We start from the raw sequence: 25,099 nt of genomic DNA on the forward strand, positions 1-25,099 counted from the left end.
TTAAATTCAAAGCATAATTCATTAATGTAATTTGACACTTTAATTGGCATATCAAGATACTTTACCTCAATCTCAACTTTAGTATCAGAATCTGAATCTGAGTCTGAGTCTGACTTGGCCATCAGACAGAAGTTTGAGATATCTTCATCACTGTCTTCACACTCTATATCACTTCAGGTTTCTGCTTTTAAGGCTTTCTTTGCTTTCTCAAATTTGGTCTTCTTTTTCAGAAGTGGACAATTTGGCTTAATATGTCTACGTTTCCTACAATTAAAGCAAATCACCTCCTTTGACTTTTCTGTTTCATCAATAGTCTTCTTCTCAAAAGGCTTCCTCCCTTTGAGGTTTCTTCCTTTAATTTTCATCTTCTTGTACTTCTTTATAAAAAAAAGCCAGTTCTTCATCATCAACATCTTCATCTTCAAAATCTACATCAGAATCAATGTTAGTTTTTAATGCAATTGACTTTTTACCTCTGGATTCATTCTCCTCATTCCGTTGCTCAGTCTCATATGATTGAAGAGTTCCAATTAATTCATTAACTGATAGAGGCTTGATCCTTTGTGTCTCTCAAAGAGATGTTTTGATATTTTCCCATTGCTTTGTCAGTCCTCTCAGTAGTTTGTTGACTTTCATCACATCTGGGACTGGTTGTCCTTGATATGCAAGACCGTTTACTATGTCAGCAAACCTGTCTACATATTAGCAACTGATTCTTTAGGCTTCATTTTGAAGGCATCATATTGACCAAGCAAAAGATTGATTTGAGTTTCCTTGGCTCGATCTGTTCCTTCATAAGTAGTGTGGAGAGTATCCCAGATTTCCTTGGCTGATTCACAAGCAGCAATTTTTCTATATTCAATAGGTGATAAGGCACAATAGAAAGAATAAATTGCTTTGGAATCTAAGGTTTCTCTTTTGGATATCTCAGTTTGAGATAATGGAGGATCTGCTGCTTTGCTTGCATCTGCCTTTTCTTTTGAATCAGAAGATTTTGGATTGACTCCTCTGATGATGATATCCTATTGCATGTGATCAATTGACTTTATGAATGCCTTCATCTTATTCTTCCAGAAACTATATTCCTTGCCATCGAAATATGGTGGTCTGTTGTTGCTTTGTCCTTCAATGAGCCCTGGAGCACTAAAGCTAGCCATATAGATCGTTAGCTCAGAAGTAAAACACTTCAATAAACGAGCAACCTGCTCTGATACCAATTGATGTAACTAGCAAAGATCACCTAGAGGGGGGTGAATAGGTGATCTTAAACAATTTTTATCAATTTACGCGGAAATGAAAGATCACAGTTGAGTCTGAATACAATTCAGATTCAAAATAGTTTATATATACAGTGCTCTTGATGTGCAGTGTGTAAAGTAAGAGATAAGGGATAGAAAAACTGTACGCAAGTTTATAGTGGTTTGGCTTATAGCAAGCCTACGTCCACTCTCCACGCTGACAACCTACCGGCTGGATTTCACTATGTAATCAAGAGGAATTACAACTTCTGAGTGACAGCACTCTTGTGTATGATAGGACTCTCTATCTCACACATCACTCTTACAAAGTGTCCCTCAAGATCTTAATGTTTGGCTCAGAAAGACAAGAGAAATGATCGGAGTATGCTCAGACTTTGGACTTGTTGATTCTTGATTCTGCTTGTTGATCTCCTTAAATACTCCTCTACTCCTCTACTTCCAAACTAGCCGTTGGACAGCTTTCAGAGGATCATCTTCCAATCTTCACCTTGGACAGATTTGTATAGAAAGGATTGAGTAGCCGTTAGATGACAGATTCTGAATCCCGCTGATTCTGGTCGCCCATACAATCAGAATCTTGGTTTCCATAAGTAAAGCTTTATCCGTTGTAATGCACACTTGTCGTAGTATTTGATTGTCAATCAATTATAACCTTAGATTGAAACAATCAAAACTTTCCTTCTGTGAAATCCATACCAGATCACTAGCTGTTATGTTTCGTTTTGAGTTCTGCATCTGAAGAAATTCTGCGTCTAAATAACTTCTACGTCTTCATCTCAGAACTAAGATTATGTGGGTCTTCAACTTCTTATTTTGCCAGCTTGTAAAGTCTGAAAACTTCCTTCTGAGCTTCCAGAATATATATATCTAGAATAAAATAGTTCAGAATAAATATCAGATTTACAATAACATGGAAGGTTTTGTCAACTTCAAAATCAATAGGAGTTTTCCTCAACAATGCTCAGGAAGAGGATTCTGATGTACATTTGGCTCGGGCTCTTGGAAGTTCAATATCTTCTTGTCAATGAGCTGTTGAACTTTGTACTTTAGAGTGGGATAATTATCTACATCATATCCCCTTTCTCCTACGTGATAGGTGCAGGTTTTTAATTCATCGTATCAAGAAAATCTTGCAGGATTGTCCCTCGATACTTCTTTGACCACCAAAGGCCTTTCTAAAAGCATTGGTAATAGCTTTGACAGGGGTCGGGGCAATGGTGTGTATTGCCTCACGAGCCTTTTATTTGGCTCGAACTGCCTTGGGTTTTCCAAGCGACATTTGATTGCTTTGGAAATGATGCTTGTTGAGTATTTGGGCTAGACACCATAGTCACTTCTCGGATGGGCTCTTTGTCTTTTTTCCTAAGGTAAGGCCTTCGTGCGGCTGTTTTTTTAGCCTTCTTCTCTTTCAATCCCCATTCAATTCTCTCACCCACTTTTACCAACATAGTGAATGTTTGACAACCTGATACATGAAGCTTGTCATAATACTCAATTGGCAATGATTTTAGAAAAAGCTCAATGAGCTCATCTTTACTTATGGCGGGCTTTACTTATGAGGCAACAGCTTTCCATCTCTGAGCATAGGCTCTGACCCTTCATTCTTCCGTTTCTCGGTTCAGACGAGATCTTCTCTAGTTTGGAGTACTTCAACATTAAACTTATACTGGCGAAGGAATTCTCCCGCCAAATGATCCCATTCAGTGAAGTCTTCTATGTCGAGGGCTGTGTACCATGCGAGGGCCTCTTCTCTCAAACTATCTTGAAATGTGCTAATAAGAAGTGGCGTGTTATCTAAATATCTCGCCATCTTACGGAGATAATACTTCAAATGGCTTTTGGGACAACCAGTGCCATCATACTTGCTCACGAACTCTGGTTTTTTATAATTTTCTAGAACAACCACCTTCGCATATGGCGAGAACTTGTCGAACCTTTGAAGTTCATAGCCTTAACTTGCTAAGCACTCTTCAATTTTGGCTAATCTCTTGGCCTCTTCCTCATCCTTTGTTTTGGATGTCTTCTTGATTTGATCATCCTCTTCCAAATTTATCACCTCAAGCGTAGTCTTTAGAAGATTTTCTTGAACCGATTCTTTGTTTCTGACTGGTTCTTCAATTGGTGTTTCAGTAGTGTTTGAAGTTCCCGCATTTAGAGTAGTAGGATACTGTCCTCGGGATGTAAGAATAAAAGCCTTCATTTCTGCCATCATTGCAACCATTTGGGTCATTTGATTCTCGACTTCAGCTAGTTGAGCACGGGTTTCTTCTTCCGCCATTCTAACTTGTAAGCGAGTCTGAGGTCTTTTACCTTCCGTTGCTAAACAACCTACTTCACAAAAAGACCCATCGTTAGCATATTGAAAGAATCACGAAACCCTTCATTCTTTCAATTGTATGATTTCTTATGATTAACAAAGATAAGAGCTTTTATGCAAGTCTTAGCCTTGCATAGAATTTCTTATCAATATTCTTCTTCAAGCAATCATACAATTCAAAGAATTGTAATCCATGGTGACTTTTTACAAAACATACTTTGAAACTTCATTAAGCAATTGTTCATTAAGCAATTGTTTCAATTTTGAAAATTTTTATTACAATGCTATTCATCAAAATAGGGGAACACTAGCTTAAGCAAGTCTAGGCTTCTTGTTAGCTAAGGTAGCTTCAGCCTCTTCATATTCTTTGGCTCGTGTCTCCCATTCTTACACATCGATTACAACCTCTTTGGGAACATATGGCTCTACACCTGGCGTGCTTGGCACAATGTACTCTGGGATGTACGGCTCATCGAAATGAGTAGTAACACTCAAGGGTACATAGGGTTGGATGTCGATTGGTCGCTTAGCCTTTAACCACTTTATATACTCGTTGGATGCCAAAAAGAGCTTCATTTCTCCTTCTAAATCTTCAGCCTATTGTACTATTTACTTGGTTGATTTCTCCAAGAAATTCACGATCCCATCAACTCTTATTCGCAGCTCATTTCCTTCCTTTTCTGATAGGGGTTTTTGTGGTATCTCAAATGTGAACTCCTCAGGATGTCAAATAGGTGGAATTTGTTGAACCATTCCGAATTGCCGTATGACTCTTAGTGGGAAATAAGCAGTTCCCCCACTCAATCTAAGCAAAGGCACCAAAATGCCATCTTGGGTAGTAATTTGAGCTGTCGCTATCTTCAGCCATTGAATTCTCCATTGAAACTGGTCGGGAGTTAATGCTCTAATGAAGTTTGCCCACTCATGAAAAGAGTATTTTGGCATTTTGTCTTGGAGTTTCAAATACTTCTCAATAGGGTTGGTAAATGAGTCGATCTCTCGAATGCGTATATAACGTTCCAAGGTCGAATATGGGAAATAAACCACACATAAAGTAACCCAGCTGAAGCTTGCAGTACACCTTTTTGTTGATTTTGGTATTTGTTCAATGAAATGATGGTCTCCGCCAAGAGCATATTGGAGAAGTCCCATTTTAGGCAAGCTTGCCTAGCAATTACTGCAACGAGAGGATTTAATCCAGTCCTTGATGCGGGGAATAAGACGAATCCGAAGAAGGCAAGAATGAAAACCCTCGCAGAAATATTTCCAGTTTCTTTTGGCAATTTGGAGTAATTGACTACCAAGTAAGATAGAGGAAATCTCCCGATATTTGACTTAATCAACTTTTCCACTTGAGGGGTCTTCAAGTTTAAGAATTCAGCTATAACACTCGTGGGTTTTAATCCAATTGGGGGCTCAACGGTTCTTGACTCGAAATCAATCCCAATGGTTGCCTTATATTCTTCTAGTGTAGGTACCATCTCGTGCTCGCCCAATTGAAATGTGGCAGTGGTAACTTCCCAGAAATGGGATAATGCTTGAATTAAACTCACTTGGTACTCCAGGTTGATGAGCTTGAACAAATACCCGAGCCTTTCCCTCACGTATGCTTTATTGTCTTTTGTCATATTTACCCACCATGCCAAAAGCTCCTTCCTTGGAATCGGAATGACTTGTATGTCTAGTTTCCCCATTTCGATCTAAAGCACGTAAAAAACATTGATTATTATTCACCATGAATTACCGATTGATTTTAATGCCTCCATTTCAATTATATGTCCTTTTAAGGTAAGACGAAGGTAAAATACACTTGCATGTATAGAAAGTAATGCAAATGTCACTTTAAGTCCATTTAGACCTTAAAAGAGCATATACTTGAAATCTTGGACAAATTCAATGTGTGATGTAAATGCCCATTATGTCATCCTCTATTTAGACCATAAAGTCCTAAACTATGATTTACAACTTCGAATACATTGAAATGAACGAATAAGCACTTGAATTACATGGAAAATCCGCCATGGACCTATACATTTCATCTAAAAATGAAAGAATGGTCAAATGGAGTATGACGCCCTCATCATGCATTCTAATATGAAAGGGCATTTAGATCAAGCATTGAATGTCATTTAGGCATTTTTTTTTGAAAATGTGCCAACTAACTTGCATAGTTGTAAAAGAATGGAATGGAACGATACTTGCTTACCAGAACGTTTTTGTTTGGTTTTAGGTATACCAACCACAAAGACAAGCGAATGCAACCAGTGAAGTTTTGACGCCTAAAAGGGTAGGATATGCTAAAGGCTCAAGGTTACCACCTTAATGGACTAGGGATTCCATTCCAATAGGCAATTGGCCTAAAGTAATGGAATATTATTCTACCTCGGTGATCGGTATTGCATTTAAACGATCCCATGAGCAATCGGCTTATAATTTCGCCTAAACACATACCTCCTAAGGGTAATCCTAAATGTAGCCGGGCTTGGGCCACGGGTGGTGTGTGCTAATAGTGTTGTGCTAAAGCAATTTAAAGACATGCAGAGCAATTAATGACCAAACAACACTTCTCATATTCATTTAAACCACATTCAATCCCAACACCATCCTGCAAAACAAGGGTTAGCAAAGACTACACCCCTTATACCACCCGCCTGCAAAACCATTTAACACTATCGTTAGCGGGACGTACCTGAGATCCTTGCAAGTACAAAACACAAGCGTATCGTTCTATCTAGGCCTAAGTCCACCTAGAAAAGGTCAATCCCCAGCGGAGTACCCAAGCCTGTTGCGCCGCGCTTTTTTTTTTCTTTTGGGACTTTTGGGATTTGCGCGCTAAGGAGGTATTTTCGTGTAAGGGTCTCTCCCAGACCATACCTCACGTGACAGCGGATGATAATTTCCTATTTGGTCTAAGTTTTTTATTTTGGAGTCGCCACTAGTCATTATTGGTAGGTAGACTAGAAACCTAATCGGGGTATGGGAGAAATACCACGATTCTACGAACCATATATTCTAAGTACGGGGACTTAGTTATGCTAATGATCCCAAATTGAGATCCCTAACGCCCTTTCGGTACCTAAGAATGATACGATGTCTAACGTGTCATGCAAGTTTCCGAGGCTTACCCACTAATTCTATCCATTCTAATCGCGGGGAAAATCAATCAAGAATTAAATGCACAATCAATGTCAATCAAATCAATCAATCCTAAACGGTATCTAAAAATGAAAATCAATCAAAACATCCAAACCCTAATGAAGCCCTAGAAGCTTATTCATTTCATGATTTGTATTTTTTAGGGTTTTAGAGTTTTTTAGGGGTTATAACCCCTAAATTTGAGATTGTCTAAAAATACCACTCGGGCACTTCAAAAAATTCAAATTTCACTTTCTAAGGTTGGCCACAATATTTTTGAACCATTCAGTGAATTTTTGAAATTTTTAATTTTTTTTTTCGAAAATTGAATTTCTGAGAATTTCATTAATTGAGAATTGATTTTTATGATTTTCTGAAAAATTTTATGAATTTTCCAATTTTACAATTTTTTTTAGATTTTTTCTGAATTTTTCACATTTTTTATTTGTATTTTTTGAATTTTCTGAATTTTTATGAATTTTTTGAAAATTTTTGAATTTTTATGTTTTCTTGAAAAAAAATTTATTTTTTCCATAATTTTTGAATTTTTTATTTTTTATGATTTTTTTTTGAATTTTTATATTTTTATTGATTTTTCCATTTTTTTATTTTTTATTTATTTATTTTTAAAATTCCCGCTGAAAAACGAACCGGACCGGCCCGGTTCAACCTGGTTCGGCTTGGCCGAACCAGGCCTTGCCGGTCGTCTTCTCCGGCGGGCATGGTGCCAAAAACGGCGCCGTTTCAGTCTTCTTTCTCTTCGACATTTTGCCGAACACTTGGTATGCATGAATCCTAGTTCTAAGTTCTCGAGCCCGCCACTTCAAGCCTTCTCCGGCGACCTTCCGACGACCATTTTGTTTGAATTTTGATCCTATGTCTTCCTTGTATTACCGTCTATCAGTCTTAGTCTATCGCTTCGCCGTCAGACTTCTGCCGGCCGGCGAAAAACCGGTCTCAAAAACACCCAAACAGAACTGAACTACTCCATTTCTTTTAAGACTTAAACTCTTATTCTGATCGCCCTAGCCATCTACAACGATCCTAACATTTAAAGAAACATCAAACAAGGTAAATGAATGCTAACTTGACTGGCCTATGGCCACGGCGATGCTCCGACGAGGATTCTTCAAGTTCCGGCATGGTTTAAAAATGGAGGCCGACTCATTCGATGCATATTCAATCCATGTTTTGCAATCAAACAAAGAGAAACATGATCAGAAACTCGTTTTTGACATCAAGGCACTCAAGATCAACAAAGAAATCACCGATTTAACAATATCAAGTTCATTTTTTCTGGAAAAATATGATGAAGATCATACTTTACCTGTTTTGTTTGATGATCGGATGAGGTTTTCAAGCTAATCGGAGCCCGTGGAATTGTTCCTCGTCACTTGAACTTCAGACCAGTAAGCTTGACTTCGCCGAAGAATGCCTAATCACACCGGCTGAGCTTGAGTTTCAGGCCTTCGTGACAAGCTGGTTCAGCCAGAACGATGAGGGGAGGTTCATGGCTTATCCACGATTCGTCGGCATTCCGCCGTCTACGGCGGCGCCGGACACTCATGAGGGGACCCTCGACCCTCTCTCTCTAGATTTTGCTCTTTGGTTTTGCTCGTTTCTCTCTCTTTTCTCTCTCTGGCATATCGTCGAACACTTTCTCTTCCAATGTTCAGTTTTTCTTTGTTTTTTTTTTTTCAATTTCCCGCCCAAAGTTTGTTATTAACCAACCTTGAATCAGTTGGGATGATTCTTTGGTGCCAGCTGGATATTTTCCAGCTGGCCAACTCGATTTTCACGTTCGAAATTGATCACATGAAGTCAGCGAAGTCTCGGGCACGAACTGGAATTTTTCTGGGTTTTATTGAGTTTTGGGCAAACCGGGTGAAGAAGACGGGTTCCCAGGTCAAGTCGGGTTGACCCGGTCGACCCGGCATGCCCGATTTTGACCAAAAATTCAAATTAAACTCGATTTTGATCAATTTTTCGAAATTAAATCTCAAAATTGAATTCCTCATAACATTCTAAACCCAAATATATGATTTTCCCCAATTTTTGTCAAAATCATATGCTAGATTTTTAACTTTTTGTAATCGGGTTATTGGGGTTTTGTTCAATTCGATGTCCTAATGACCTGATTAGGCAAAATTGGTGCCAAAATTGAATTACCCACATTTGATTAACCCTAGAAACAATGGTCTCATGGTTCAACAATTTTATATTGGGCACGATTCCCAATTTGGACTTAAAATTTCTAATTTTTAATTGAATTTTGGGGTTTTCTAATTTCTTTGACAAATTGTGCAATTGGACTGACCATTATGTAATTCAAGGTCCTAAATTCATTTGTTGTTAAGACACTATGACTTAAAAATGAATAGAAAAGATTTAATTGCATTTTTGGTTCAATTCGAGTTTGATTTTGCCCAATTTTGGGAAAAAACACATACCCGATTGAAATTTTTCAAAATTGATGATGTATTAATGAAATTGGATTTAAAAGAAGACTAATGACTATTTTTATGGAATTTTCTGATTCCATTTACTATTTTTCTTGATTTTCTCACTTATTTTGACTAAAAGAAATTAAAGAAAAATGCAGGAAAATGCTAAAAAATTTATTTTTGGTTTAGAAGTAGGTTTCTAGGCTTGGACAAGATTCCTAGTCCTAATTTTGAGATTTTTGAAGATATGAAAAAAAATGAGCTAAAAATCATGTGTCAACAGATGTCAAAGGTGAACTCTTCGGGATTCCACGCCGGTGGAACTTGCTGAAGTATCCCAAATTATCTAATAACCCTTAGAGGGCAATAAGCTGCTCCTCCACTCAAACCAAGTAATGGTACCGCATTCCCCTCTCGGCTTGTAATCTTCGCCTTGTCAATCTTTGGCCAATTGATCTGCCATTGGATTTGATCAGGAGTTAGGATTCTAATTAAATTGGCCCAATCTAAGAAAGATCGTTTGGGTTATCTGCTTTGGAGATGAATATATCGTTCAATTGGATTTATCGCTGAACAAATTTCGCGAATGTTCATGAAACGACACCGTGGTCGAATGTGTGAGATGAACCATAATGACAAAAGACCAATAGAAGTTTGAAAGATACCCCTCCCACGATTTTGGTATGTGTTTAAGGAAATGATAGTTTGGGCAAGAAGCATATTAGAAAAGTTCCACTTAAGACATGCTTATCTCGCGATCACAGCGACTAAAGGGTCTAATCCCGTTTTAGACACGGGGAAAAGAATAAAGCCAAAGAAAGCTAGAATGAATACCCGGACTGAAGTGTTTCCCATTTCCCTAGGAAGTTTTGAAAAGTTGGCTACTAGGAAGGATAATGGAAATCTACCCGTGTTTGATTTAATTAGCTTTTCGATTTTGGAAGTTTTGAGGTTAAGGAATTCAGCTATAAGGCTCACAAGATTAAGTCCAACAGGTGGCTCTACGACCCTAGGCTTAAAATTAATTCCAATGGCGGCTTGATATTCTTCTAATGTTGGTACCAATTCATGTTCTCCAAGTTCGAATGTGGTGGTGGAAACCTCTCAAATTTGTGCCAAAGCTTGGACTAAGCTAACTTGATGTTCTACATGCATGAGCTCGAGAAGGTATCCAAGCCTTTCTTGGACATAAGTTTGGCTGTCCTTAGACATGCCTTTCCACCAAGCAACGAGCTCTTTCCAAGGAATGGAAATTACTTGGATGTCTAGTTTTCCCATTGAGCCTAATCATGCAAAAAGATTTGTTATTAATCACCATGGATTACGAATCAATCTCAATGCCTCCATTTTAATCATATGTCCTTTTGAGGTAAAACGGATGTAAACTACACTTGCATGTCTAGAAAGTAATGCAAATGTCACTTTAAGTCCGTTTAGACCTTAAAAGAGCATATACTTGAAATCACGGACAAATTCAATGTGTGATGTAAATGCCCATTCTGTCATACTCCATTTAGACCATAAAGTCCTAAACTATGATTTACAACTTCAAATACATTGAAATGAACGAATAAACACTTGAATTACTTGGAAAATCCGCCATGGACCTATACATTTCATCTAAAAATGAAAGAATGGTCAAATGGAATATGACATCCTAATCATGCATTCTAATATGAAAGGGCATTTAGACCAAATATTAAATATCATTTAGGCATTTTTTTTTGAAAATGTGCCAACGAACTAGCATAATTGTAAAAGAATGGAATGGAACGATACTTGCTTACTAGAACGATTTTGTTTGGTTTTAGGTATATCAACCACAAAGACAAGCGAATGCAACTAGTGAAGTTTTGACGCCTAAAAGGGTAGGATATGCTAAAGGCTCAAGGTTACCACCTTAATGAATAAGGGATTCCATTCCAATAGGCAATCAGCCTAAAGTAATGGAATATTATTCCACCTCGGTGATCGGTATTGCATTTAAACGATCCCATGAGCAATCGGCTCATAGTTTCGCCTAAACACATACCTCTTAAGGGTAATCCTAAATGTAGCCGGGGTTGGGTCACAAGTGGTGTGTGCTAATGGTATAGTGCTAAAGCAATTTAAAGACATGCATAGCATTAATGACCAAACAGCACTTCTAAAATTCATTCAAACCACATTCAATCCCAACACCATCTTGTAAAACAAGGGTTAGCAAAGACTACACCCCTTATACCACCCGCCTGCAAAACCATTTAACACTATCATTAGCGGGACGTACCTGGGATCCTTGCAAGCACAAAATACAAGCGTATCGTTCTATCTAGGCCTAAGTCCACTTAGAAAAGGTAAATCCCCAGCGGAGTCGCCAAGCCTGTCGTGCCGCGCTTGTTTTTTTTTGGGACTTTCGGGATTTGCGTGTTAAGAAGGTATTTCCATGTAAGGGTCTCTCCCAGACCATACCTCATGTGATAGTGGATGGTAATTTCCTATTTGATCTAAGTTTTCGATTTTTGGAGTCGCCACTAGTCATTATTGGTAGGTTGACAAGAAACCTAATCGGGGTATGGGAGAAATACCACGATTCTACGAACCAGAGATTCTGAGTACGGGGACTTGCTTACGCTAATGATCCCAAATTGAGATCCCTAACACCCTTTCGGTACCTAAGAACGATACGATGTATAACGTGTCATGCAAGTTTCCGAGGTTTACCCACTACTTCTATCCATTCTAATTGCGGGGAAAATCAATCAAGAATTAAATGCACAATCAATGTCAATCAAATCAATCAATCCTAACTTGTCTCTAAATATGAAAATCAATCAAAACATCCAAACCCTAATGAAGCCCTAAAGGCTTATTCATTTCATGATTTGTGTCTTTATAGGGTTTTAGGGTATTTTAGGAGTTATAACCCTTGAATTTGAGGTTTTTTAAAAATACCACTTAGGCACTTCAAAAAATTCAAATTTCACTTTCCAAGGTTGGCCACAGTGTTTTTAAACCATTCTGTGAGTTTTTGAAATTTTTGATTTTTTTTTTCGGAAATTGAATTTTTGAGAATTTCATTTAACCAAGAGTTGATTTTTATGAATTTCTCAAATTTTTTATGAATTTTCGAATTTTCTAGATTTTTCTGAATTTCACATTTTTTATTTGTATTTTCTGAATTTTCTAAATTTTCATGAATTTTCTTAAAATTTTCAAATTTTTATGAAATTTTCTAATTTTCCGAAATTTTTTTATATTTTCCAAAATTTTTCTGAATTTTTTATTTTTTAAAATTTTTTTAGATTTTTTATTGGATTTTTTTAAAATTTTTCCCGCTGGGAAAACGAGCCGGACCGACCCGGTTCAACCCGGTTCGGCTTGACCGAACCGGGCCTAGCCAGCGCCGGCGCCGGTCGTCTTCTCCGGTGGGCACGACGCCAAAACGGCGCCGTTTCACCCCCTGTTCATTGGGGCATTATGTCGAGCAGTTAGTGGGCATGATTCTGTATTACACATTTTCGAGGCCGTTGGTTTGAGCTTGTCACCGATGAGCCTCCGACGAGCTTTTGACTGATTTTCTGATTCTGTGTTTCCCTCTCATCACCATCTATCAACTTCAACTTACAGACTTGTCATTGGATCATCGCCGGCTGGCGAAAAATCGATCGGAAAATGCCAGTCTACTACTAACCTAAACCATACTCATTAGAAGCTTTAAATCCTTATTCTACTCGCCTTAACCATCTACCTCGATCAAAACGACATTCAGAACATCAAACAAAGTAGGAACAGACTAACTTGAGTGGCCTAAGGCTATAGGGAGCTCCGGCAAAATTCAACTAACAGTGACCGACTCGGTTTTGTTGATTTAATGGCACAAAATGCAATCAAACAATACAAAACAGGATTAGAAATAAGTTTTGAACATTCAGAAATACAAAATCACGATCAGAATGACATGAACAGCAAGATTGAATCAAATCGTGTTTTTTGGAATTTTGGAAAAACCGTGACTATGAGCGATGTTTACCTTCTTCGTTTGATGATCAAAAGACGTTTCCAGGACAATCCCTGATCGTGAAGCTCTTCCTGGACACCCCGGCTTCAAGATGATGGCCTTGGATTCGTCGAAAAAACTCTAAACGTTTCTACCGAGATCGATTTCCAGGCGTTCGCAGCCAACTTCAACTTTGGTTTGCCGGTGAGGAAACTTACCGGTGAGACCGATTTGCCAGTGCTTTTCGATCGAAAAAGCGCCGATCACTCGGCCTCAAGGAGTCTCGCCTCATTTCTCTCACTAGTTGTGACATACCGAATTTCGACCCATTTTTGGGATTTATAAAACGTGTATTTCGTCAGTGTGCTTATAGTAAAATCTCGCCCAGAACTGATTACTCTCGGGTTATTTTTAAATTTGAGGTTTCGCTATAAACGCATTTGATCAAATTTGGCCATTATTTAGAGCCCGAACTTTGGTGTCGAAATTCTCGGAGTTTCGTGACAAATTAAATTGGACGGTGTCGATATTATTGTGGCCAACCTCGAGATTGCCCGGAATTGGTGAAAAGCGAAATTTGGACCGGGTGCGGATTTTGACCGGTAGACCTCCCTCTGAGTTTATGTTATCTAGTGTTTAGTTGGCCTTTTACTTATTTTGAAAATTAGAATCTTTTTGTGGCCGTTGGATTGATTTCTAGATCGTTTGTGGGCCGTTGGATTTGCACTTCAGTATTTTATTTGACTTTTTCTTTCTCTCCCTCCTCTTTTCCCACTCACGTTTCCCCCCTGTCCCGTCTGTCCTCTCTCTCTCTCTCTCTCTCTCCTCACCATGCAGACGTCCACTCCCCCCTGCGCGGACATCCCTTCCCTTTTTCCCCCCTTGCAGTCTTCTCTCTCTCCTCCCTTCTCTTTCTTTTTCTTCTTCTTTTCTTCTTCCTTCTTCTTCCTTCCGCCGCTACTTCTGCTTCCTCCTCCTTGCTGCCCGACGCCGACCGCCGCTCACCGGGACCAGCCCAGCCACCGTCCGTCGTCCGCCTTACGCCGCCGTCAACCCGATCAAGCCGCGCCGCCGCTCGTTGCCCGCGACCGCTTTGTCGCCGGCGCCCGCGCTGCGCACACGAGTAAGTAGCTTCGCCGCCGCTTCCCACCGCGCCCGGCCCGCTGCCCGGCCGCCCGGCCCAGCCCGTCCTACGTCGCCCGGCCACCCGCGACGCCGCCGTACTGCCTCTGGCCGCCGCGCAACCTCCCCTTTCCCCCTGTTTTTCTTTTCCCCCGCGCCTTCCCCTGTTTCAGCCCCCCAGCTTCGCCGTTGCCGCGTGCCACCGTTCCGGCCGCTGCCGCTCCCTCTCCGCCACCCAGCCTCTCCCCTCAGACACTCCGCCGCCCAGCTGCCCCCCCTTGGCCGCCACCACCTGCCTTCCCCTGTTTTGGCCGAGCCCTCCGCCGCCCCACCTCGCCGACCGCGCACTCGCCCAGCTCGCCGTTGGCCGCTCGTCTCAGACCAGAGCCGTATCCTCTTCCTTTTCTTCCCCTGTTCGCGTGGCCTTTAGTAGCACCGGAGCCAAGACCGACCAGATCCGCCGCTCGCCGCGCGTTCGCCGGAGTTGCTGCCGTTCCGGCGAGGCCCCTGCTGCCGCCAAGCTGCTATCGCCTCAGCCGAGGCCCTTGCCGCCCCTGCTGCCCGGCTGTGGCCGAGAGCTTTACCGATCGCCGCTGTTCCAGCGAGTCCCCACTGCCCTTGCCCATTTTCTTGTTCAAGTCGAGGTAAGCGACTTCCTAATCCCGACTTAGGATGATGGGTAATGCTAGACTTGTTTAGGGGTTCGTGTGTAGGCTGAATGTAGGGGATATAGTGGCTGTCATGGGCTGTTCGGCGTGGTTTTGGTGGCCGTTTAGCGCAATTGAGTGGCTAAGTTATGGGCTGGTTCGGAGCGAGTGAATGGGCCGGAGTATGGGCTGAATCGAGATGGTTTATGGCTGATTTTTGTGGTTGGATTGGAGGTCGTTAGTGCTGGAATTTATGCTGAGATCGTCGGTCGTTTGTGCGTGATTTAATGGTCATTTGACGGTAGTTCGTGTCGATGATTCCTGATGGGGATAACGCGCCTATTGTGAGTTGTGGCTTAGTGTGATTGTATGAGGGGCCAATGAGGCTAGAATATCAATTTAGTGTGTGATTGTCCCGTGTGGTCCAAATGCTTGAATTGTGTTCATATGTGGTGAATTAATGGTTGGTTGTGATCGCTCTATGGTGATTGTAGGTGTTTGTTGAAATGCAACGTGAATTGGTAGAACCGTGGCCTTTTTGGCTTGAGTTTGGCGAATTGTGTTGTGGTCGTTTGGAATGGTTGTGTGATATTTGATTCCGTGAAAGACGTGAAATTGATTGAATTAAGTGGCGTGTGTGTTTACTTGAAAAGCCCGGATTGATCGGAGGGCTGCCAACCTGAGGCGTGGTTACGCGGGTGTGGCGAGAAAGGCAAGAAAAGACCCGAGGCGTGTTTACGCGGGTCATTGGAGGATGCTGAGCCTGAGGCGTGTTTACGCAGGCTGTGGAACGAAAGTTGGACCTGATGCGTGTTTACGCGGGTCATTGGAAAGAAAGTTGAGCCTGAGGCGTGTTTACGCGAGCTGTTAAAATGAGCTTGAGGCGTGTTTACGCGGGCTGTGAGAATTAGCCTGAGGCGTGTTGACGCGAGCTGTGAGAATGAGCCTGAGGCGTGTTTACGCGGGCTATAGGAAAGGACCTGAGGCGTGTTTACACGGGTCGTGGATAGTTGGATGGACATGCATGTGGAATGTGCTTGATTGAATTGAGTGAATGCACGTGTGTATAGCACTCGAGTGATTGTGATGTGTTCTTGGAATATTATTGCTTATAGTGATTTGACTACTATGCAGAGTTGGCGCATGATTAGAAGCAAGGTAAGTATGTTTATGTGATTTCTAGTACGTCGATGGTTAGATTGCATGTTGAGACTGGTCTGGGTACGCATTGGCCTATGTGGGGTTTAGAGGTCTGCTTATTGAGATTTATCTCATCCCCCGTTGTTAAACATTTTCAGGTTCGGAGTGATGGATAGTCATCACGTGCGGTTCAGAGACTGGGAATGACCTTGGGCAATTGATGCTTCGCTTCATCTTTGGATGCCCCCTTCTGTATAGTGAAGTAGGCTACCCAACCACCGCCCCCTTTTTATGATCGTGGTTTATTCGTTAGTAGCCTGTGTTGTTATGGCATAAATGAAATTATTGTTTTGTGCTGTTCCTTTGTCATTATCTTTTGTCTGGGTTGTTTTATTTTCGCTTCCGCTTGCATACGTCTTTGCGTGTTTCGTATGGGTCGGCGACGCGTCCTGGGACGTCGCGTTCAATACGGCCATCGAAGGGGTGTCGCGCGCCCGTTGGGGTTCGGGGCGTGACACTAGTTTTCTCTCTTTCGCGTCCGTTCTCTCTCTTCTCTCTCTCTGGAATTTCATCGAGCATCTTCCATCCCCTTTGTTAAGTTTTTCTTCATTTTTGTTAGTCGATTTTTTTCGCCCAAAATCAGTTGCCACCGCCTTCCAATCGGTTGTAACCGATCTCCGACAGCAGCGGTAGATTCTCCAGCTGTCAGTCAGGTCAAACACGTGTTCATTTGATCGGATTGAGTCGGTGAAGTGGCGGGGTCGAAGATATTTCTGGGTTTATTGCACGTTTTGGGCAAGTCGGGCGAAGAAGATGGGTTTCCGGGTCGGGTCGGGTTGGCCCGGTTGACCCAGAAAGCCCGGTTTTGACTAAATTCGCAAATTAAGCTCGATTTTGACCCAATTTTCAAAATTAAACCCCAAAATTGAATTCCTCATCACATTTTGAACCCAAATATGTGATTTTTCTCAATTTTTGTCATAATCGTGTCCAAGATTTTTAAATTTTTAAACTCGGGTTAATAGGGTTTTGTTCAATTCAATACCTTAATGACTTGATTAGGTAAAATTGGTGCCAAAATTGAATTACCCACATCTGATTGACCCTAGAAACGATGGTCTCATGGTTCGACAATTTCGAATTGGGCACAATTCCCAATTTGGGCTCAAAATTCCTAATTTTCAATTGAATTTTGGGGATTTTTTATTTCTATGAAAAATTATGTAATTGGACCGACCATTAAGTAATTCAAGGTCCCAGAATCATTTATTGTGAAGACACTATGACTTAAAATGAATAGAAAAGATTTAATTGCATTTTTTGTTCAATTTGGGTTTGATTTTGCCCAACTTTGGGAAAAACACATACCCGATTGAGATTTTTCAAAATTGATGATGCATTAATGAAATTGGATTTAAAATAAGACTAATGACTATTTTTATGGAATTTTCTGATTTCATTTGCTATTTTTCTTGATTTTCTCGCTCATTTTAACTAAAAGAAATTAAAAAAAATTCAAGAAAATGCTAAAAAATATATTTTTTGTCTAGAAATAGGTTTCTAGGCTTGGCCATGATTCCTAATCCTAATTTTGAGATTTTTGAAAATATGAAAAAAATGAGCTAAAAATCAGGTGTCAACATAAGAAAGGTATGGGTTTTGACTGAAAATTTCAAATTGAATAATATCCCCAATTTGAGTCTTAAAATCCCTAATTTTGAATTAATTTTTGAGGCTTTTCAATTCTTTTGTCAAATTGTGAAATTGGACTGACCAATATGCAATTCAAGGTCTCATAATTAATTGTTGTGAAGACATCATAACCCAAAAATGACTAAATATGACTTCATTGGATTTTTGGCTCAATTAGAGTGTGAAATTACCCAATTTTGGGAAAAACATATTCCCAATTGAAATTTTCTAAAATTGGAACTTCAAGGCTGGAATTGGAATTAAAAGAAGACTAATGGCTATTTTTATGGAATTTTTGAATTCCATTTGGTATTTTTCTTGATTTTCTTCTTATTTTTCTTAATAGAAATTAAGGAAAAATTCACGAAAAATCTAATTTTTTTTTTTAGAAATAGGTTCCTAAGCATGGCCAATGTTCTTAATCTCAATTTTGTGATTTTATTTGAAATTAAAAACTTTGACTAAAAATCAGGTATCAACAGCTGCCTCTCTTTGAGATTAAGCTCGTTAGAGGTTGATCTCAAAGGTAAGGTAACACTTGAGTTCTAATCGACTCAACTAATAAGACAAATGAAAATTTCACAATAACTGATTAGGGATCCTGCTTTAAAATTCTTGACTCAATCCAACTTTTCAACTTTGATGCTTTTTGATGATTAAGAGAGAGAAAGGAACTCATATGTTCATTGACGATCTCTATTCGTGAGATATGGCTTGCTGACTTTCAGGAAAGTATAGAGGATGGCGATGGTGATGAACAACACTCTGGGCTATAAAAGATCACCAGGTTAATTGTAATATTGATTTGAAGACGTGGTTCTAAGGATAGTCCCACTAACTCTATGGTTTTAGGTTGACCACGAACCGTGTGGTTTTAAGGATAGACCCACTAACCCTATGGTTTTAGGTTGACCACGAACCATTGTATGGTTTTTAGTTGACCATAAACTATTGGGTGAAACGTGGTTTTAAGTTTACCACAAACTGTTTGAAATTTTGATTTTAAGTTGATCAAAAACTTTTTGGAAATTTTGTTTTAAGTTGACCAAAAACTGTTTGAAAATTTGGTTTTAAGAGAAGTCCCAAAGCCATTTAAAAATTTATGTGATTTTGATTTGAAAACATGCATTCTTTGTGTTAATGCATTTTGACAACCAAATTTCCCTCGAAAGGATATATCTGAGCAAATTGCTTGAAATCTTTCAAGAAATACTTGAGATGATCAATTGGATGACCTTCATTAGAAAGGATTTATCTCAATCTACGAACTTGGTCTCTCTCTTTTTTCATCTATTGATACGGGAATCACGTTGTGTTTCTCAAATTATCTCCCATAACCATTCCTCCGGTGTTCAGAGATATTCGCAATGTATACAATTCAATTGATCCGATAAGCTCTTTTGAAAGGATCGTGATGTTGGCTTGGTCGAAGGCTATTCTAAGGATAGGCATTTTGAGGCCAAAAAAGAATTTCATTTCTTTTTTTCTGATTTGCTTCGGGTCTACAAGTTAAGAACACGAGGATAAGATAACAAAGATTGCCTATACTTCTTTGAGTGATGGCTTCTGTCATAAAATCATGTTTCTACTCTCAACGTCCCAATCTAAAGAGTCTTTGGGTAGAGATTGTAATGTTGGTATTGGGTAGGCTCAAAAGGCTCATTTGTTTCTGGATTCAAGGGTTTTTGTAAAATCGGTGATCTTCTTAGCATCACCACCCTTTCCTTGTCCACTGGGGATCTTTTCTTTTCATGACCACAAGAGTCCTCTAGATGCTCACCATGGTCTTTTCTTTTCAATTTCTAGCTTGTTGTGATCTTTGATCTTTCACAACTTTTGTTTTTCTTTTTCTTTTGTCATGATTTTTTCCATTCTTCTTTTGAATGCTTTTCTTCTCTTTTCTTTTTGCTCTCTTTTTCTGAACATCAGCCTTGCTTTTACCAGGCACATTGCTTTTTCATGCCCTTTATGCTTATTGCACTAGCATTTCTAATTCTCTTGACTTTTTGACCTTTTGAGCTCTAAGGATTCTTTGTCATGCCTTTTATTTGCTATCAATTTGAGGTGGATCACATGCTTTGCCCCAATGTGAAGAGATAATCACCAATTTGGATTTGAAATGAATATTTAGGCTCAATTGGGCTTTACAAAGGATAATGTGTTCGGAATAAGAAAAGAAATGCTCTTCTTCCTTTTGGAATGTCTTGAGCTTCCATATGATTTCATCTGAAGTTATCACAGAAATATTGATATAAGTGTATGCAATAAAATCTTTCTTGACTCTTTTCTCCATAGATGTCAACCATGAACTTCCTAATTTATCCCAATGTGAGGTGGTTCTTAACAAGGTTGTTTTGAAAAAACTTCTCCATCTTTTGTGCTCAAGTTTGGCTTGCAAAGGATAATCATGTGTTTAGGATGGTGAAAGATATGCCTTTCATCATTTCAATCTATGTAATCATTGCGAATACCTCCTATCTCCTTCGAATGAGGCTATCTCTCACTTTTGTCACTCACTCTTCCATTCCACTCATGTGTATAAGGGACATGTTTGGATATGGCTTACCTTTCATCATTCGAAGGTCTTCCATTTATTTTTATCCAAACATTTTCTTTTGAATGTTTCAAGACTTTTTTGTCAAATCATCCTCTTTAAGGAATTATGATATATAATGCATGCTCAAAGAATGCGTGTTCAAACCTTTTTGATTGAAATTCTTTGAGATGATCTTTTGAAAAGATTTGTTTTGATTTCACGTTAATCCGCTTGGGGAGGAAAACTCAATCCTTTTTGGAAAAATAAACTTTGGGAATTTAAATTCATGAGTTAAAGATACTTACCTAATTGGCTTGATGGAATCCTCGTAAGAATTAAAACCAAGTGTCAGAATAGGTTATTGCATTGCTCATTTCCAATTGAAACAATACAACCAACCTCTTGTCTGCTTTGGCTTGAGTATCAATGAAAAATTATATTTCAAATCTCTTGCTTTGATTTGCTCCACTTGGCGAATTGGAATCCTTTTGAATGACAACTCGCCTTTTTGACTTGGTGAAGATTCTGCAGGGATTAGGAATCAAGGGTTAGAATTCATCTACACAATCCTTATCAACAATTGGAACAACACCGCCAACTTTCTTATGCGTTTCCATTTTGATTCCATTGAGGATTTGTTTTTCGTAGTTTCCTTCCTTTGAACTCCCTGGGGATAATGAAAAGAAGAACATGTTAATGAACGAGATCAAGGAGAGTAAATTAGAACGATACATCCCTTTACCTTTTACCAACTCCATTGGAGAATCTTGTATTGTCTTAAACTCTTTTGAATTTCATTCTGCAAAATGAGCAAACATGTTTATGTGATACATGACACGCATGATATGCAAATGTTCTAGAGCAGCTCAAATCATTCTGTCACGCCCCGAACCCTACGAGCGCGCGATCATCCCTCCGTGGTCGTAATTTATGCGATATCCCAGGACTTGTCGCCGACCCAACCGAAACACTAACGAGTAACGCATGCGGAAGCAACTTCGAACTCTCCGTACAACATATAAACAACGGGATAGTAGAGAGACAAAGAATACACATCAACAAGACACTTTTATAAACATAACATCGATTACAACACATACATTTGCAAGCCTTCTACGAGGCCACTATCTACGAACCACGCACAACAACAAGGATCGGGTGGTTGGTAAGCTTAACTCCTCTACAAAAAGGGGCACTCAAAAGATGGGGTAACTCGACCTATCCTCAATTCCCATAGTATCCTGGCAGCGTCTCCAGATCAATCACGGTCGCGGGTTTGAAATGGTTTGGTTATACAACCATGAGAACACTTCTCAATAAGCAACTACCTAAGCCTCGCTTAGGCTAAAGCGTACTTCCGAACAATTCTAAACATGCAATACCGACATCCAACATGTCATAACAATCACAGGCGCCCTTACCTCGCCTCGGCACATACGTGAGCCCTGCACGTTAGAATATCACCATAACATGGCCAATTGCCCATCAAGCATGCGCAAAGCAATTCATGGCATGATCAAGCATAACATGGTTAATAATCCAGACGTGCTCATCAATTAACTCAGACAAAGTATTCCCCAATGCAAATCACACTCATTAAGTCCAGATTATTAACGACCCCTCGGGCTACCGAACTACTGCCGGTCTTCTGGCGTAACCAGGCATCGTCCTGCTACTTCGGCGACGGCAACGTCCGGAACCCCCGCCCAGACGGCATTCCATAAAGGAGCATCGATCCGGCCTCCACCGCGATTGGTAACGTCTAGAACCCCCACCTAGACGGCATCCGAACCCCCATCGGGCATCATCTAGAACCCCCGCTTAGACGGAATGTGTCGTGACCATACACACACTCAACAACCATTACCGATTCTTATCTTTATGAATTAACTAAATGGCAACTAAGTCTGCACTCATCAATTAAAAAGCCTCGCCTTTCTTTTGTAACAAAATCTCCGAAAAGTCCCCGAGAGAGAGAAAAACCGAGTTGCACAGAATCGGGGCCAAATTGGGCAGCTGCGCAGTGACCGAAATCCGTTTGAAATAAATAGTAAATCAACTCCAGAAATTCTGAAATTTGGATATGTTGCATAAACATCTTGATAAACATTTTCCGTGAAGAACTCAAAACCCAGTTCTGACTGTAAACACCTCGTTTTGACACTCAAGCCGGACAGAACCCAGTTCGCTCGGACAGCCCCTCAGACCATAAAAAATACAACTCATTCAGTACCCAAATCACTTTGGAAAGCTCTGAAATTTTTATATGTCATAGAAACGGATGTTCTCAACAATTTTTGTGAAGAAAGTTTGTCGAAAAGAGGTCTGGAAAAATTTATAGAAAATCGGAAAGACCAGAAGGTCGGGTGAACAGTAAATCCGGCAGACTGAATTCGGTCCAAAAATGGACTTACGAATGGCACTAAATGATCTCAAAAAATTACATATTTAATATATGTCAAACTTCAAGATGTTATGAACAAATTTCATGAAGAAAACTTTCTCAAATTCGGCCCACACAAGTCACAAAAAAAATAGTAAAATCCAGCGACGCAGCAGCAACCTTACCGGAAATCAACCAACAAGCACCACCAATCAAACCAAGCACAACTAGCCACTAAACCAACTATCCACAGCCCTTAAACCATCCCTAACATGTCCATTAGTCACCCCTTAGCCTAGTCAAGGGTTAGGAAGCCACTTACTAGGAATCCTAAGCAAGCAAACCAAGAAGAGAGGCAGCAGCAACTCCGGCGGTGAGCTGAGCTCACAGCGGCTGGACGGTGGCTGAGGGAGGCGGGCGAAGCGGCTGGCCGGCTGGAATGGAGAGTGAGAAGCAGCAGCAGCGACCAAGGATCAGCCGCGGCCCATCAGAAGCCAAGAAGCAGAAGTCGAAGAAGAAAGCAGAAGGAAGAAGTAGAAAGCGACAAAAGCGGCAACAAGGCAGAAATGAAGCAGAAATGGAAGAAGTGCAGCTCGCGAGCAAGAATGCACGTGAGGGTGCAGGAAGTAAAACAGAAGAGTAGAAGTAGTGGCATGGGTGTTCGGTGTGACAGAGGAGTCAGCAAAGCAAAGTCGGCGAAGCAACAACGAGCAACAAGGGAATGAGTGGAAGTCAGTCACAGCAGCAAGGTCAGCCCGTGGGGCAGCTTGAGGAGTCAGCCAAGCAGAGGGAAAGCAGAAGCAGCAGCAGCAAGCAACGTAGGAGCAGAAGCAGTCAACCAACATGATCAGCAAGAGCAGAAGTCAACAGAACAGCATGGGTTCAGCAGAGCAACAGCAGCAGTCACGTGAAGGAGTGGGGAAAGTCAGCAGAACATGAGTCAACAAATGGGCCAGCAGTCAGCAAGCAGAAGGAAAGAAGAAGCACGTGAGCAACGCAGAAGCAGAAATAGAAACGTGGGGATGCTCGGCGGGGAAGGAGGAGGAGAGAGAGAGGAGAGACAGAGATTTTCAACATTATTCACCCAAATATTTTGTCCGTAATTTTCCTTTTTCCGCAATTCCGATCAACCCGATAATTGGCCACACTTTAACGAGATGACGTCCAATAAATTAATCGTGGAAATCTTGAAACTTCGATACCCAATTCGGAGTCTAATTAATGGCCAAATTCAATCGAATGCGACTTTAGTGTATCTCGAACTAACAGGCGGCTTTTAGGAATTTACGCGTATCGACTCGTGGCCAATTCGATATCGAGCCATATCTAAGTTTACTCGAGCCATGGCAACCTCGGTTGCCATGTAATTGCGAGGGTCAATCACTAGTTCTGAATGGCGCGATCATTCGGATTATGTTTAGGATCATTCGAAATTCATACAATGGCCAAGCGGAATCACCCGCGACCCAATTGTACGACATTTGCGAATTGTTCCATAACCATCCTTGGGTCGGCCTATAACGGCCCAAAATATTCCCTTGTCAATCTTTTTGGTCGATGTGTCAATCCATGGCCAAGTTCTTAGGTCCACGTACTTGATTCCTAGCTAGCCATTCCCTAACGGTTAGTCTACTTGAGAGTGATCAATTCCGAGCGAGATTTAATTGAAAGCGCATTGAAGGAATATTCATTTCATAAATTCCGAAAATGGATCGAAATTCAGAATGTCACACATTCTTTGAAATTGTTTGAATTGTCTCTTCATTTCATGTGTAGAATATTTTGATAGAATCTGCATTTACAGGATGGGCCAATTCTGTCCGATCCATATCTACAAGAATCAATGCTCCTCTTGGTAAGACTTTCTTGATGACATACGGGCCTTCGTAGTTTGGAGTGAACTTTCCACACATATCTAAATTATTGGGGATAATCTTCTTCACTATAAGGTCTTCAACTTCGAAATGCCTTAGTTTCGTTTTCTGATTAAAGGATTTGGCAACTCTCTTCCGGTAGGCTTGTCCATGACATATGGCCCTTAATCTCTTTTCGTCAATCATATTAAGGCTGCGCATGACAACTTGCCAAATAGTGTTTGATTCTGTTCTTTTGTTCCCAGAATCAGTTTGGGAACAGAAATCTGTTTGTTTAATTTTTTGATTCTGGGCACAAATTCTTGCAAATTTGTGCCTAGAATCAGTTTTGGAGCAGAATCAAGAATAAAAAAAAAGTAGCTTCTTGATTCTGGGAACAAAAATGAGAATCAATTTTTTTTTCTTCTTCTTTTTCTTGGTTTTTAATGTAGCTTCGAATATCCGGCGTGAGGGCCACCCTCGCCGTATCTGGCGAGATTAAAATATTTTAATAAAAAAATATTATTAATAAAAAAAATTTACCGGCCATGGCCAGCGATCAGGCCATGACGAAAAAAATAAAAAAAAATAT

Source organism: Syzygium oleosum, unplaced genomic scaffold (genome assembly GCF_021117445.2).
Source record: "Syzygium oleosum isolate NSW1041296 unplaced genomic scaffold, Sole_v2.1 Sole_v2.08, whole genome shotgun sequence".
Taxonomy (NCBI): Eukaryota; Viridiplantae; Streptophyta; class Magnoliopsida; order Myrtales; family Myrtaceae; genus Syzygium; species Syzygium oleosum.